The 16,087-nt window shown below is 35.9% G+C and overlaps 1 pseudogene; it reads left to right on the forward strand.

Annotated features, from left to right (window-relative positions):
• Nucleotides 1-2,323: 2,323 nt before the first annotated feature.
• On the forward strand, nucleotides 2,324-3,762 carry LOC136391475 (ribosomal L1 domain-containing protein 1-like; annotated as a pseudogene).
• Nucleotides 3,763-16,087: the final 12,325 nt, after the last annotated feature.

Consider the following 16,087-nt stretch of genomic DNA (forward strand, 5'->3'; position numbering starts at 1 on the left):
CTTATTTATTGTCACTTTATTCTTTAAACCTATGATCCCATAGAGGTGATACTTTTATCACTATAGGGCTTTTCTATATGTTCTGTTTTAAAAATAGAGGCTTAAACAGAACTATCATTTAAATTTAATCATATTTTTATACTGCACATATTAGAGAATATTATTTTAAATTATAGCTTAATCGTCTATTTAATATAGTTTAGCATAATACTTTTTACACAGAAGATTTTGAATTTGAGGCCCAAAGATATAAGCACTTAGAGAAAAAGTTGAATCTAGAATCTACATCTTTTGATACTTTGTCCTATTTTCTTCTTATTATTGTTATCAACTCTCTCTGGAGTGTGGGATTCATGTTACCTATTTTATATTTGTGTGTGTTCAAATAAACAATGGAAAATTTTTGCCATACTTGAAATAAAACCTTAGTATGAATTACATTGTCAAACCCATGCTGATATTTAATATTTAATTATCAACCAGAGATCCCTACTTGCTGCCAATTTTTAAGTTGCTATTTTTATGTTGTTTAAAAATCATTTTATGCTATTTTAAGTTGTTCTTTAATTCTTAGAAATAAATAATGTATTTGGATATCATCCAATATCTCCCTATGAATTAAACTCCCCCACTCTGTAATCATGTAATTTAATCAAAAATTAGCTTCCTGCCAGAGTGGCTTGTTAAGGATTTGCTAATTTTGAATTTCTTCTCTGAAACTTAATTGAACTCAGCGGTCAGTAGCTCTTCTCCCTAGTTCTCAGATAATAAAAAACAGTTTGGATTTTTATTATTTTTTCCAGATTTAGTATTTTTCCAACTTACAACTTTTTTCTTTTAAAATTTCCTTTTTTATAACAATGATCGAAGAAGATAAATCACCATTAATTAATTATTCTTGAGGCTCTGCTATATTTAATCAATTTAAGATAATTTCAATCTCTCCTAATTTGCTTTTACATACCATTAAACTATGTATAACAATGTAGAATTTTCTAATTCTGTCTAGCCTCTTGGCCAACTCAAAGATGCTTAGTTCATTCCTGTCTCCGTCGTCAGCTCTGGTCTATAGAAAGTATCCTTCCAAGGATACCTGGTGTTGTTCCAGGAACCTAGTTAAAGTCTCTTATGAATTTGTGATGTTGTTTAAAAACTTAGGTTTCAAATTAGAGATCTGTAATTTGATCTCTAATCAAATTATATTTGAAGAGATGAGATAAGTCTTTGAAAAATTGTTTCCGATTTAGAATTGATTAGATGATTGATAATTGTCAAAGCTGGGTGATGGAGGGTTTACTATAACAGTTTCTCCATGTTTGAATATTATTAAAATGTAGAGACAGAGACATGGCTTGAGGTGGTGAACATACAATGCAACATACAGATGATGTGTTGTAGAATTGTGCACCTGAAACCTGCATCATTTTATTAACCAAATATCACCCCAATAAATTCAATAGAAATTGAAAAAAACAGGATGTGAAACGATAATTATAAGGATTGTTAGGCGAGGTGAGGTGCATAGTGCATAGAGAGGTGTTTAGTGAATAATAACCACATAAAGAAATTTTTAGGATATAAGTGAAAAATTATTAAGTATAGTTCTGCTGAGATTAATTGTGTGCAACTAGACCATGACTGTTAGAAAATGGGTTAAAAAAGAAGTTAATATGTTAGAGCAGAGATAAATTCTTTTTATTGATGTTTATTTATACATCATAAATACAAATTTTAAGTGTACTTAAATTTTTATGTAAATCTTTTTAATAAAGTTTAATGATATAAAATTAAATTTAAGAAATGAAATTTAGCTCTCATGCTTACTGCCAAACAAAAATTAGTAATAAATGCCACATTCATCATTTATTTGTTTGTTTGTTTATTTATTTATTCTTTCTTATGTGAGAAGCGGGGGGGGGGGGCAGAGAGACAGACTCCCGCATATGCCCTGACAGGGACCCACCCAACAAGTCCCCTACCAAAGGATGCTCTGCCCATATGGGGCAGTTGTTCCATTGCTTGGCAACTGAGTTATTTTAGTGCCTGAGGCCAGGTGGAGCCATCCTCAGTGCCCAGCACCAATTTATTTCAACTAAGCCATGGCTGCAGGAGGAGAAGAGAGAGTGGAGAGAAAGGGAAGGGGGGGAGGTGGAGAAGCAGATGGTTGCTTCTCCTGTGTGCCCTGACCAGTAATTAAACCTAGGGGTTCCACACTCAGCTGAATGCTCTACCATTGAGCCAACCAGCCAGGGCACATTCATGCATTTAAAAATAATGACTGAGTGGGATTCTGCTTATGGGTCTGCAGGACGTTAAGGGAGAAATGGAGGACATGGTTTCTGCTCCGCCCACAACCTCAACAGCAACCTCAGCTTTGACTTTAGCACCCCTGGCCAGCTGCACTGGAACAGCTGGATACAGGAAGTTCAGAAGGTAGTGGAAGCTCTGTGGCACATTCTAAGTCCAGCAAAAATGTGAATGGGTTGCTTTTAGATGACAATAATTTTTTTTAATGGTGATATTGTGGAAAATTCCAAGGAAAGACTAAAAATAAAATTATCCTTGCTTCATGATATTCAATCAGATTTAGCAACTCTTTATTTACTAAGAACAAACCAATGTAATTCCTGAAAAGACAGAACATTTTTATAAGAGGCTTTTGAACAAGCATGAAATTAAAATTATTTTTCAGATTCTCCCCCTTCAAACTTGAATAAAGCCTAGGAGGCTAAGCCCCGCCTCCTGGATATTTTCTATTTCTTCTTTAGAAATGCAAGAATCAAGCCACTCTTATCTTTACACATCAGGAGACATTTGTGTAAGAGAAAGAAAGTTCCAGTACCTGTAAACTTTCAAGCCAAGAATCTTTCCACTGAAATCAACAAAACCGTAGGCAAAATTATCTTAATTGTCTCTAAAAGTGGTTCTTGCAGCCACTCTGTGCGCAGGTCACACTGGAGTGCAGGTTCAGCACATCACTGAAAGCAGAGCTGCCAGCCTGCAACACTTTCACAGAAATGGTGAGATGTGGGAGAGCGTCAACTACCTGTATGTGAAACAGAAAGATCAGTTGCCCTTCCTATCTTTTCAGCATTTGTCAGAAGTCAGGATGAAGTAAAAGGATTGTGCACTCCTAGTCAGAAGAATAAAGAAGCAAAGACAATGCAAAACCCCAAAGAATATAATGAAAAGAAGAAAGAGAAAGAAAAAAATAGAAGACTCATGAAACAGGTGAGAAAGCCTGTATCAACCTTAACTACAGAGATGGCAGCCCCTAAAACTAGTGGCCCTCCAGTGAAGGACCCTGGACTCCCAAAGAGAAAGACTCTAAAGCCTGAGAAAAAAGAGATCTATGTAGTAAAACCCAAAATAAAGTGCAAGATGAATCCAGAGAAGAAAGTCCACTACTGGCCTTAACTGGAAAGACTCCTACCAAAAATAATAGGAGAGATACAAAAACATGCCACAGGAAAGAAGTCTCCCAAAAAGTGTCCTGGTCCCAACATACCTCAAGGGAAGAAGACAAAGGCCTTCTCAGCTTTGGAGACCTCAAAAGCAACAAAGCCCAAGATCTCAAGTAAAAGCCCAGGGAAAAAAGCCAAGAATCAAAGAGATGGGGAAGGAAAGGAACTTTCCAATGGAAAAAAAAGACCCAGAAAGCCAGAGTCCAAGTTCTTCATTATACCTAATAAATCTACAAAAAACACACCCCCAAATCAAAAACAAACAAAAAAACCAGACCCACACACCCCAAAACAATGACCAAAAAACCCAAAGTGCCTAACTCGACCTAAAATCAGTGACTTAACCACAAGTAAACATCAGCGCTTCTGGGAGAGCTTTGGAAAAATACCCAGAACCTGTTGCACCATTCTCCAAGAGTGAAGCCTAGACTTAAATATGTTTAAAACCTCCCCAAGTAATTCTGATCTATGTTGATGGGTATAAGAATCAGTAGTTTGAATCCATTTTTAAATTGCTCCTCCATGTATTTGCTAATATAATAGAAAATACAGTACTTTTATTAAAGTGTAACATTTGCTTCTGAGCAATGTTGACTAAATGATGACTAAATTTGGTAGGACAAATGAAGGTTAATACTCCAAAACTGAAAAAACAATAATGCTGTAGTTCATGATGAAGAAGTCGTTTTAGCATTTCTTTTCTTTTTTGGGGGGTGGGGGTGGGGTGAAGATCATGAAAAACTACCTCAGAAAGATTGCTGTAACTATAACTCAAATATCACAATAGACGAGTGTTTGTGAAACATGCTCACAGAACTCTAGGTTAAGGTCACTTTTAAAAAAGTTTTCCCATTCTAGTCCTCAAGTTACAGAACTATGACTACTAGAAACATCTTGTATTAGAGACAAAATGTACCACTAAAAATTATGACAAGAATCTAAGCTTAATAATGTTAAAACAAAATAAGCAAAATTAAGAGACCTCCACTAATTAAATGAATGATGACTTTGAAGTTGTTGTTGTTGGAGAAGGTCATCAAAAGGATGTGACCACCTGTTGACCTGCAAGCTACACTTGGACGATTGGAGGTTTTCACTGCCCACCATTCCCACAGTGGGAGTCATCTTCAAGAATGTAGTTTTAAGAGAGCAATGTGTTGTTGAAACCATATGGATGGTATATGTGACTGAATCTCGTTAAGACCTCTATGTAAACTTTTAAGATTCTGGTGAGCGGTTATGGAGATTGACTCATCTTGTGGTCACCCAAGAAAGCCCGGTATGAAAGTTCACTTGCTCATTAAACTTTCCACCTACCAGAATAGAGTGGCCTACCTCTTTCTTTGGTCTCTCCTGGGTCTCTGTGTATGGGGGACAGTTTCAGATTTCCCCTAGAAAGCTCCTGAGGGTACACACCAACAGTAATAAAAAATAGGAAAAATAGTAAAGTAAAACATGGAAGCGTGTTCATCCTCTGTACCAAGGCTGGTACAAGGATTTTAAAGCAAAGAAGACACCTAGGGAGTAAACTCTCTGGGTCACCAAGTGTGGGGTTGGCACCTGAGAACAAGTGTTGCCTGAAGTTTTGCCCCCCCCCTTGCCTTATTTGCCTTTCCTTATTCCCAGTCCTGCTTTGCATTAATCAAAGAAATTCAAATTGCAGATATGATTGCCAGTCTCCCAGTTGGTTCTTTATGATCCACTGCTCCTGATATTTATGCCTCTGTGTGTCCCCAAACTACAGTCCATGGGCCGGATGTGGCCCCCTGAGGCCATTTATCTGCCCCCCTCCACACTTCCGGAAGGGGCACCTCTTTTATTGGTGATCAGTGAGAGGAGCACTGTATGTGGCGGCCCTCCAATGGTCTGAGGGACAGTGAACTGGCCCCCTGTGTAAAAAGTTTGGGGATCCCTGGTGTAAGGCATTCATAAGTGTAAGGCATTCTTCTATGTGATCATAGAATATGTATGAAGTGATAGTATGTGACATTTTAGTTATTGCTTTACTTTCTCTTCTTGGAGAAGCTCTTACTCATTCTGCTTCCATTTTGTAAGAGGCAGATGTCCCCGTGATAAGGAATTGAGGCTTCCACCAAGACCCATGAGAATGTACCATTTCAGTAGCAGGTTTTTCAACCCAGGCAAGCCTTCAGGAAACTGTGCCTTGCCAATATTTTAATTGAAATCTCGTTGGAAGACTTGAGCCAGAACAATTCAATCCAGCCACTCCTGAATTCCTGACTCACAGAAACTTGGAAATAATAAATGCTTATTGTTTTAAGCCATTTTTGTATAACAATAACTGACACATCAGCAGACTTGAGGACGTACAAAATATCATTTGTACTTCAAAAAAGAAAAGGAAAAACAAAAACAGGAATTCTGTGTAGGTAATATAGTCTTATCATAGTAGCTAAGACCACAGACTCTGGAGACAAACTGTCACAATTTGAATTCTTGATCAGTCATTTGTTAGCTGGTGTGAATTTGACCAAAATACCTAATCTACTTGTGTTTTAGTTATTCATCTACAAATGGAGGAAAATAATATCACCTATAGTGCAGGGTGGTTGAAAGAATTAAGGTAGTGAATATACGTAAAGTCTCAAATAATAAGCATTATAAAATGTTATTATTTCTAGCTCTTTTTGTCTGTACTTATTTCTCATAGATACATGCATTATTGTTAACAATGAGTGAGGTGCTGCTCTCCTTATGTGCAAATATGTCACATGCTAAGTGCCTTATGCAATAGTGCCTGGAAGTAGGTATGTGGCTCCTATAAAGGTACTTGTACCTCCAGAGGAAGAGAAATGAGATTTTAGGTGTGGAAACTAATTTTTGGGACTATGTAGCCAGGAAAAGTATTCCTTTATTTTTCACATTTTATTCTATGGTATTTCCTTCTCTCCATTTCAGAGGTACTTCCAGTTTCAGTAGCTGGGGTTGAATTTTTGCATGTCTCCTATAATAAAAGACCCAAAAAAGGTTTTATTACCCAAATGTTACATGCGTACAGCATGCTTACACTACCCTATAAATGAGTTGTTTATTCTCTTGCATTGAATTTGTGTGTGTATGTGACCTACTTGCATTGTTCTCTCTTTAAAGGAATGTTGTTACTGCTCTGCAGACATCATCTAGCCTGAGCTGGGGGTTACCATGGTGATATGGCCTTACAGGATAACTTCAAGCTTTCTGAGTTGTTTTCAGGCAGAATAGAGGACTGTCCTTTGCTGATAGGCTCTACTTAAACTTGACCCTCCCTGCCAGTTCTTCCAAGAATAATTGAAGAACTTTGTTGTTGGTGGATATCAGGCTAGCTGTTTTCTTTCTTTTTTTTTTTAAAGATTTTATTTATTCATTTTAGAGAGAGAAGACAGAGAGAGACAGACAGACAGACAGAGAGAGAAGGGAAGGAGAAGCAGAAAGCATCAACTCCCATATGTGCCTTGACCAGGGAAGCCCAGGGTTTTGAACCGGTGACCTCAGTATTCCAGGTCAATTCTTTTACCCACTGCGCCACCGCAGGTCAGGCAGGCTAACTGTTTTCAATAGTGTAATTAGTAGCATTTATCTTGCAGTTTCTTTTTCTATGACCTTTCCCCCAATAATCACATCTTTCTGTTTTTCTAGGCACTTGACCTTATGTTACTTTAGACCAGTGGTTCTCAAAGTGTGTGCCACAGTGCACTGGTGTGCCCTAGAACAGTGGTCCCCAACTTTTTGGGGGCCATGGACCGGTTTAATGTCAGAAAATAGTTTCACGGACAGGCCTTTAGGGTGGGACGGATAAATGCACAAAATAAAATTATACAACCGGTATAAAAACTGGTATTTTTGAATATAATTGTCGAACTTATGAAACAAGCGTCAAGAGTGAGTCTTAGACGGATGTAACAGAGGGAATCTGGTCATTTTTAAAAAATAAAACATCATTCAGACTTAAATATAAATAAAATGGAAATAATGTAAGTTATTTATTCTTTCTCTGCAGACAGGTACCAAATGGCCCACAGACTGGTACTGGTCTGCAGCCTGGGGATTGGGGGCCACTGCCCTAGAAGATTTCCAGGTGCACCCTATGGTATTCCAGAGAAACCTGTGCCTGTTGGAGACCAAAAATCCAACAGGGTTTTGGAGTTTAGATTTTTGGGGGACAAAGGTGTGGGGAATTGGCTGTAAGCGGACAGTCTGCCCAACCCCCCAGCTCACTTGCCTGATTAGGTTGCAAAAGGCTGTTAAGCTGTGGTGCTGGATTGTTTACACTACCCCCCATGTTCTCTAGAAAGACTGGAGGCAAGTTTCTTCTATCCTTTGTTTGGTGTAAAGTTAAGATTTGCTAATAGCCTTACTTTGCCTTAAAAGTAAAGCAAGATGTGGTTTTGGGGTGCGCTTTGTTCTTGCCAGCAGCAATTACAGGGCCCTCCAGACCTGGTATTCTTTTTTCTTTTTTTTTTTAACAGAGACACAGAGAGAGTCAGAGAGAGAGATAGTTAGGAACAGACAGACAGAAATGGAGAGAGATGAGAAGCATCAATCACTAGTTTTTTGTTGTGACACCTTAGTTGTTCATTGATTACTTTCTCATATGTGCCTTGACCGTGGGCCTTCAGCAGACCAAGTAACCCCTTGTTCCAGCCAGCGACCTTGGGTCCAAGCTAGTGAGCTTTTGCTCAAACCAGATGAGCTCGCACTCAAGCTGGCAAACTTGAGGTCTCGAACCTGGGTCCTCTGCATCTCAGTTCAATGGTCTATCCACTGAGCCACTGCCTGTTCAGAAACATATATATATATTTTTTACAGGGACAGAGAGAGGGATAGATAGGGAAATACAGAAAGGAAGGGAGAGAGATGAGAAGCATCAATCATTAGTTTTTCGTTGCGACACCTTAGTTGTTCATTGATTGCTTTCTCATATGTGCCTTGACCATGGGCCTTCAGCAGACCGAGTAACCCCTTGCTCAAGCCAGCGACCTTGGGTCCAAGCTGGTGAGCTTTTGCTCAAACCAGATGAGCCCACACTCAAGCTGGTGACCTTGGGGTCTTGAACCCGGGTCCTCCGCAACCCAGTCAATGCTCTATCCACTGTGCCACCACCTGGTCAAGCAGGAGCGTATTTTTTTTAATTTCATGTATTTTCTTAATTCTGCACCGTTCCCGCCTGAGACCTGGAATTACTAGCTGCACTGGTTCGTGGCATGTGTCCAGATATAAAAATAAATATAGTTAATTTATTATACCATTTCATTATCGAAATACTGCTCTTTTTGTTATATTATCATTGTTATATAATGTTGTATCATTATTATATTTATTATTAACACATTGAATATTATTTTTAGATAAAAACACCCAAATAAAATGGATAGATTTCTTAAAAAGAAGCATGATATTGAAGAATCTGATTCTGGAAATGAGCAAAAGTTAAGTGCAAGTAGAAAGCAAAATCGCAGTCTACTCGCAAATATAATGAAAGTTATTTAAGCTTTGGTTTTACCTGGACCAGAAGTGAAGATCATCCTTTACCACTATATTTAATATGAGGATGTAAAATGGCAAATGAATCATTGCTTCCTAGTAAATTGAATAAACATTTTAAAACTATACACTCTAATATACAAGATAAATCTGTAAGATTTTTCAAGAGATTGCCTGAACAGCAAACAAAAGCGGCAAATTCTTTTAAAAGTATAATGACTGTTTATGATAAAGCTCAAATCACTTATTAAGTCTCAGAACTGATAGCAAAAAATATAAAGCTCATACTTTAGGTGAGTCATTCATTTTGCCTGCATGCAAAAAAAAAAAAAATGGTCATGACAATGCTAGGAAATAAAGCAGTAATGAAAATAAGCAAGATTCTTCTGTCCAACGATGCAGTTCACCAGCGTATTATAGAAATGTCTTCTGATATCGAGAAAAATGTATGCAGTAATAAGCTTCAGTATTCAAAGTTTGCATTGCAAGTTGATGAGTCAACAGACATTACCAACACGGCACAACTCTTAGCATTTGTCCGTTTTATTAATGAAGATCAAATAGTAAATAAGTTTCTTTTTTGAAAAGAATTAGGTGTGTCTACAAAAGGTGAAAACATTTTTAACATTTTGAATAGCTAGCTTGATAAGTGGCAGTTAACATGGAAGTCATGTGTAGGCATTTGTACAGATAGTACCCTTCCATGCTAGGCTGTGTTAAGGGTCTTACATCTTTTGCAAAAAAACAAAATAAGAATATAGTCATAACTCACTGCTTTCTTCACAGGGAGGCTTTGATGGCAAAAACATTGGGAGAAAAATTAAGAAAAGTTTTAAATCAAGTTGTTCAGATGGTATACTTTATTAAAACCAGACCTGTCAAATCGTGTTTATTTGAAATACTTTGTATCGATATGGATTCACAACACAGATGGCTGCTTTTAAAGGCTGAGATGAGGTGGTTGTCAAGGGGAAAAGTACTTACCCATGTACAGAGCTACCACAAGCACTTCTTGGGTTTTTTGAAGAGATGAAACAGTTACATTTTTTGTAACCTCCTTCAGTGTGAATTTTGGATTGCCAGGTTATAGTATCTGGCCAATATATTTCAGCAGCTCAATATTTTGAATACTAGCATACAAGGGAAAGAAGAAAATATTCTCACATCTACTGACAAAATGGAAGCGTTTCAAAGAAAACTACAGATTTGGAAAAGAAAAGCTGTTGAAGGTAATTTGGAAATGTTTCCATTGGTAAATAACACTTGCATAAATGAAACACTTCCAATAATAGTTGAACAGTTAATAAGTTTAGAAGAAAAATTGGGTTTTTATTTTTCATCACTTAACACTGAACAATACGATTGGATTAGAAACCCATTCATGGAAGCTTCAAGTGATTTTGGTTTAACATTAACAGAAGAACTGGCAGCTATATGCACTAATTGTGTATTTATGATTAAACATAAGGAATTGTTTCTTGAAGCCATTTGGATTTCTATAAAAGAAGAATATGTGGCAATATCTAAAAAAGCTTTGAACATTTTACTACAATTTTCAACATCCTGTTTACGTGAATTAGGATTTTCTACCCTCAACACAATTAAGAGTAAAAAGAGAGGAATTTTTCAATGTATTGACAAGGAAATGAGATTTTGCCTTTCAAATATATGCCCGAACATTAAAGAAATTGCTAGGACACATCAGGCTCATGTTTCTCACAAACACAAGAATGAAAAAACTTAGCACATTCACGCTGGGACTGCCGAATTTACTAAATCTTACTAAGAATGTATTTGTATATATAAAAAGATAATCCTTTTTTTTAATTTTTAACCCCTCTTTTTTATGAATTCTAAAAAGCATAACTCAAAAAATGTAATATAAAAATGTTTTTTAATGTCAGAATAAATTTAATTTTGTCATATGTATTTCGTTTAATTACCATAAAAGCATGCTTGAACTTTATATTTTTTTCTTTAATATTTGACTCAATTATTATAACATATTTCTCAGAAATTTGTATATAGTACGCCTACAATCATTTGTAAGATTTTAAATGTGCTCGATTTCAAAAAGTTTGAGAACAAACTGCCCTAGACCTTGCTAACAAGAAATAAACTCATCTGATAACTACACTATGATATTTAAAGAAAATGATATCATTATATTTGAGTTGCATCATTTAGACTCACCCCACAAGTTATGACTGTGGAGAGAGTTACTCTAGAGGAAAAAAATTAATTTTTTTGGAAACATGTAGAAATAGCTGCAGTTAGAAATATATAATAATATGTTTATTTTAAACTTAAAACTATAAAACATAAAATTATCTTTTAAATAAATCCCAAAATGTGTCAATTTCTCTCTACAACAACACAGGTTTTATTCCTTCTGCCTTAGAAGAAAAATTCTCCTGAAAATGTTTTTAACTTAATTGTATTTTCCCTTCTTTCCCTCCTTCCTTCCTTCCTTCCTTCCTTCCTTCCTTCCTTCCTTCCTTCCTTCCTTCCTTCCTTCCTTCCTTCCTTCCTTCCTTCCTTCCTTCCTTCCCTCCCTCCCTCCCTCCCTCCCTCCCTCCTCCCTCCCTCCCTCCCTCCCTCCTTCCTTCCTTCCTTCCTTCCTTCCTTCCTTCCTTCCTTCCTTCCTTCCTTCCTTCCTTCCTTCATCTTCCCTTCCTTTTTTTATTTATTAAATGAGAGTAGGGGAGGCAGGGAAGCACAGAGACAGACTCCTGCATGTGCCCTGATTGGGATGCAACCGGCAAGTCCAGTAGGGGGCAATACTTTGCCTATCTGGGGTTTTTCTCCATTGCTCAGTAACCTAGCTTTTCTTAGCACCTGAGGCAGAGGCCATGAAGCCATCTTCAGCTTGGGGGCCATCTTGCCCCAATCGAGCCATGGCTGCTGGAGAGGAAGAGAGAGAGAGAGAAGCAAGAGGGGCGGGGGTGGAGAAGCAGATGGGCACTTCTCCTGTGTGCCCTGACCGGATATCAAACCCAGGACATCCATACACTGAGCTGACACTCTACCACTGAGCCAACTGGTCAGACTCTGCAGCATTGATCTTAACCTAAAGACTGAAAGGAGCAAAATAATTATTGTGTATATTATTTTCTATATTTTTTTGCTTTGAAATTAAGGCAGCAGTTCACATATGTTGTTTTGTCTTTAGCATTTATTAACATAAATGGATCACAAGAAAGTGATAATTTCATAAGCACTATAAAATATGGATGGCTGTAGAATATGATATTTCTGATTTTTCAGTAATAGGATTGGAGGATTTCAATTATCTCTAAAACATATTTGTGTCAATAGTCCCAGATATAATAAATATATTTCAGACTGAGGAAAACTTTAAAAATTCATTTCTTAAAAAACTTTTCCCTTAAATGTCACAATAAAATAGCTAGAATGATTCATATTTATGATTTGCTATCCCTAAAATCAACATGTGTAATTTTAGATGATCAGACTATACAAACATATAATTTAAAAATGTATCTAAAAATGGAAGTATGCCATCATAAATTAATAATTTGTCTTGTGCAGATTAATGGAAAAACAATTAGCTACTTATCTTGCACTACACTAAAATGATTTCAGAAAGATTAAATATTTAAATATGATAACTTACACACATTAGGAAATCTAGAGTCTTTTAAAAAATAGTATTGGATTGGGTGTGGCCTTTCTAGTATGACAAAAAATAAGAAAGAAAAACATTGACAGTTTTATTTTATTTTATTTTTTTACTTAGAGAATTAAATTTAACAGGGTGACATTGATCGACTAGTGTACATAGATTTCAGGTAAACGTCACTACATTATTTAAATAATTGGTTATGGTGTATATCCATCACCCAGTCAAATCATTTTCCATCACCTTATATTTGTCCCTATTTACACCACAAGATAAGAAAACAAATAACCCAATACAAAAGTAAAAAAAAGAAGTGAAAAACTGGGGAAAGTGTCTTTAGCATATATAAAAGAAAAATGTATAATATCCATATAAATAGATTTTACAAATAAATTAAAGAAAGATGAAAAGCTTAATAAAAAATGGGCAAAATTACATTAAAAGTCAATTTAAGGCAGGCATAATGCCCAATAAACAACTGACAAGATGTGCTGCCCTGGCAATAATTCAAGATGTTTAGATTGAAACAGTGTTGAAATGGTTGTTGCCCTTTAGTTCAACAAAAGGAAATGATAGAAAATTGCTAATAAAAACTCATGTTGGTAGGGTGTGGAGAATTAGACACTTTCAAACACTGTGGGTAGGAGTGGCAAAAATTTGTTATGGGGAAATTTCAAGAAAGTCATCAATTAATTCCAATTGTATAATTTTTTCTGGTAATTGGACTAGAGAAAACTAGTATTATATATATCATTTATAAGTGAAGCCTTCTAATTAGCACCAAACCCTTTCCTTTAAAGTAGAGGTTTTTACCCAGCCTTCATATAAGAAACACCCGAGTAATTTTTAGAGTATCCCCAACCAATAAGGTGAAAAATCTCTGGGAATGAGGCATAGACACTGCTAATGTTAAAAGTCTTCCTAGAGGAATCTAATATGTACTCTGTTGAGATCTTTGTTATAAGTATCCCCTACCTCTTTTCTATTAGGAGAGTGAGTAACAAACTTAATGCTTGTTCTGTTGTTCATGAAAATTGCTGACCTATCTTACTTACTGGAGACAATAGGATTTATCTTTTAGCTGAGCTTGTCTAAAGAGAATTTGCTTGAGTAGAAGCCTATGGGAATACCTGGGTATGCTGGCTAGATTTTATCAACAGCATCAGGCTCTGTTCAGGAAAATAGTAAATCTTTTTTCCCCCACATTTACTTTTGAATGTCTCTGGAGCTCTGGAGCCTTCAGAGAGGCTGGCTTCTACTTTAAGTTAGAAATCTGAAATTGAATGAATTAAAATATTTTTTAGGTACATTTTGTTTAATTGGGACTAAAAGACAGCTGAAGACATTTGATTTAGCTTTGTTACTCTATGACTTGAACTTGACTTTTTATGGAATTGTAAGAATCACAGTATAATCCATCCAAGATAGAGTGGCTGATCGAATTATGGCAAACACCAAAACATTAATGCAACCTATTTTAAAACAGTGTGACAATATCTTTTTAAAATTTGTCATAGCTTTTATGCTTGCATTTCCATATATTGAATTATGGGGGTATGGTTGCCAAATTTGGCTGTCAGTAATTTCTTCCTTCATTGTACATACATAAACTCCAAAAACTGGGGTCTGTTTTCTCTATTCTTGAATATGGGTTAGACTTTGACTTATGTAGAAGACCAGTAGAATTCAGTGGAAGTGACAATCTGAAATTTTTTTCTTTTTAAAATTTTTTTATTTATTGATTGATTTTTAGATAGATAGATAATAGGGAATTGATTTGTTTTTCCACTTTTTAATGCATTAATTGATTGATTCTTGTATGTTCACTGACTAGGAATTGAACCTGCAACCTTGGTGTATTGGCAGGATGCTCTAACCAACTGAGCTACTTGCCAAGGGCCATATTCTGGAATTTTTATATAAAAAACTAAGAGATGCTGTAGCTTCTATTCCTCTTTCTTGAATCTCAGCAGATATGATATAAGGAAGTCTATACTAAACATTTTGAATGATTAGAGGCCACATGGAGAGAGACCCTGAAGGATGAGGCCATCTTAGATGAGATCTCAGCTGATTGCTGCTGAGTTAGTGACTGGCTAATGTTATCTAGAGCAAAAAAACCACTCAACTGAGCGTTGCTTAAATTCCTGAATCCCAGTGTCATGAGAAATAACAAATGTTTGCTCTTTTACTCCACTAAACTCTTAGTTGGTTTGTTATATTTATAGAAACATTAATTTGTTCACCTACTTGTTTATTTATTATTGAGCATCTATTGTATACCAGGTATCATTTTATCCACTAATAAGACCAGTACTGAATAAGACAGAAAAGATTCTATACTTTTAGAGCTTACTTCCTAATAATAATTAATAAATAATTTAGACTGTGAAAATGCTACAGAGGAATTAAGTATGTTGATAACATAGAGTTACTGTATGAAAGATACTATCATAGAAGACTTATCTGAGAAAATGACTCAGATAAGTTATCTCCTCAGATGGAATGTTCTAAGGACAGAAGAAAGGATTATGTGGAGGTTGTGCATGTGTGGATGAGGAAAGGATGTCAAGAATTAGTCTTTTTAAGATGATTAGATAAAGATGAGGTACAAATATACAATGAAATATTACTCTGCAATAAAAAATGAGATATTACCACTTGTGACAACATGGAGAGACCTGCAGCATATTTTGCAAAGTGAAGTAAGTCATACAAAAAAAGCATGTACAGTGGTACCTTGAGATACAAATTTAATTCGTTCTGTAACTGAGCTCGTAAGTCAGTCAACTCGTATATCAAACTGCCCATACTGGACTCGTGAGCCAATGTGCCAACCAGTGGCAGCTTCCTGAATCACGACTCATACCTTGGAATTTCACTCAGATCTTGAACAAAAATACGAACTGAGTCGCAGCTCACATCTTAAAAAATTTGTATGTTGGTCTGTTTGTATCTCAAGGTACCACTGTACTATATGATTTCACTTATATGTGGAGTTTAAAAAACAAACAAGACAAAAACCAAAACAGAAACAGACTCATAGATACAGAGAACAAACTGCCAGATGGGAGGAAGGTTGGAGGACTGATGAAAAGTTCATGGGATTAAGAAATACAAATTGAAAGCCACACATAGTAAAGGAGATAAAAAGTACAGTATAGGGATGATAATTAATAATATTGTAATAATAACTACTTGGCAATGTATGGTATCGGTGGGAACTAGATTTATCAGGGGGACCACTTAGTAATGTAAATGTCTAATCACTATATTATATACTGGAAACTAATATAATGTTGAATGTCAACTGTAATTGAAAATTAAATAAGTAGTCTATTTAGCATTTTATTTATCATACTAGATTTAAAATTTTTATTGTATTTGAAAAATGTTAGGCACACTATGGATCATTTAAAATAAATTTAAGCATGGGAATACAAGTTGGAATGTGTAACAAACCCTCAATAGTAGTTAGTTATCTTTGAAGAATGGAAAC

Source organism: Saccopteryx leptura, chromosome 2 (genome assembly GCF_036850995.1).
Source record: "Saccopteryx leptura isolate mSacLep1 chromosome 2, mSacLep1_pri_phased_curated, whole genome shotgun sequence".
NCBI lineage: Eukaryota > Metazoa > Chordata > Mammalia > Chiroptera > Emballonuridae > Saccopteryx > Saccopteryx leptura.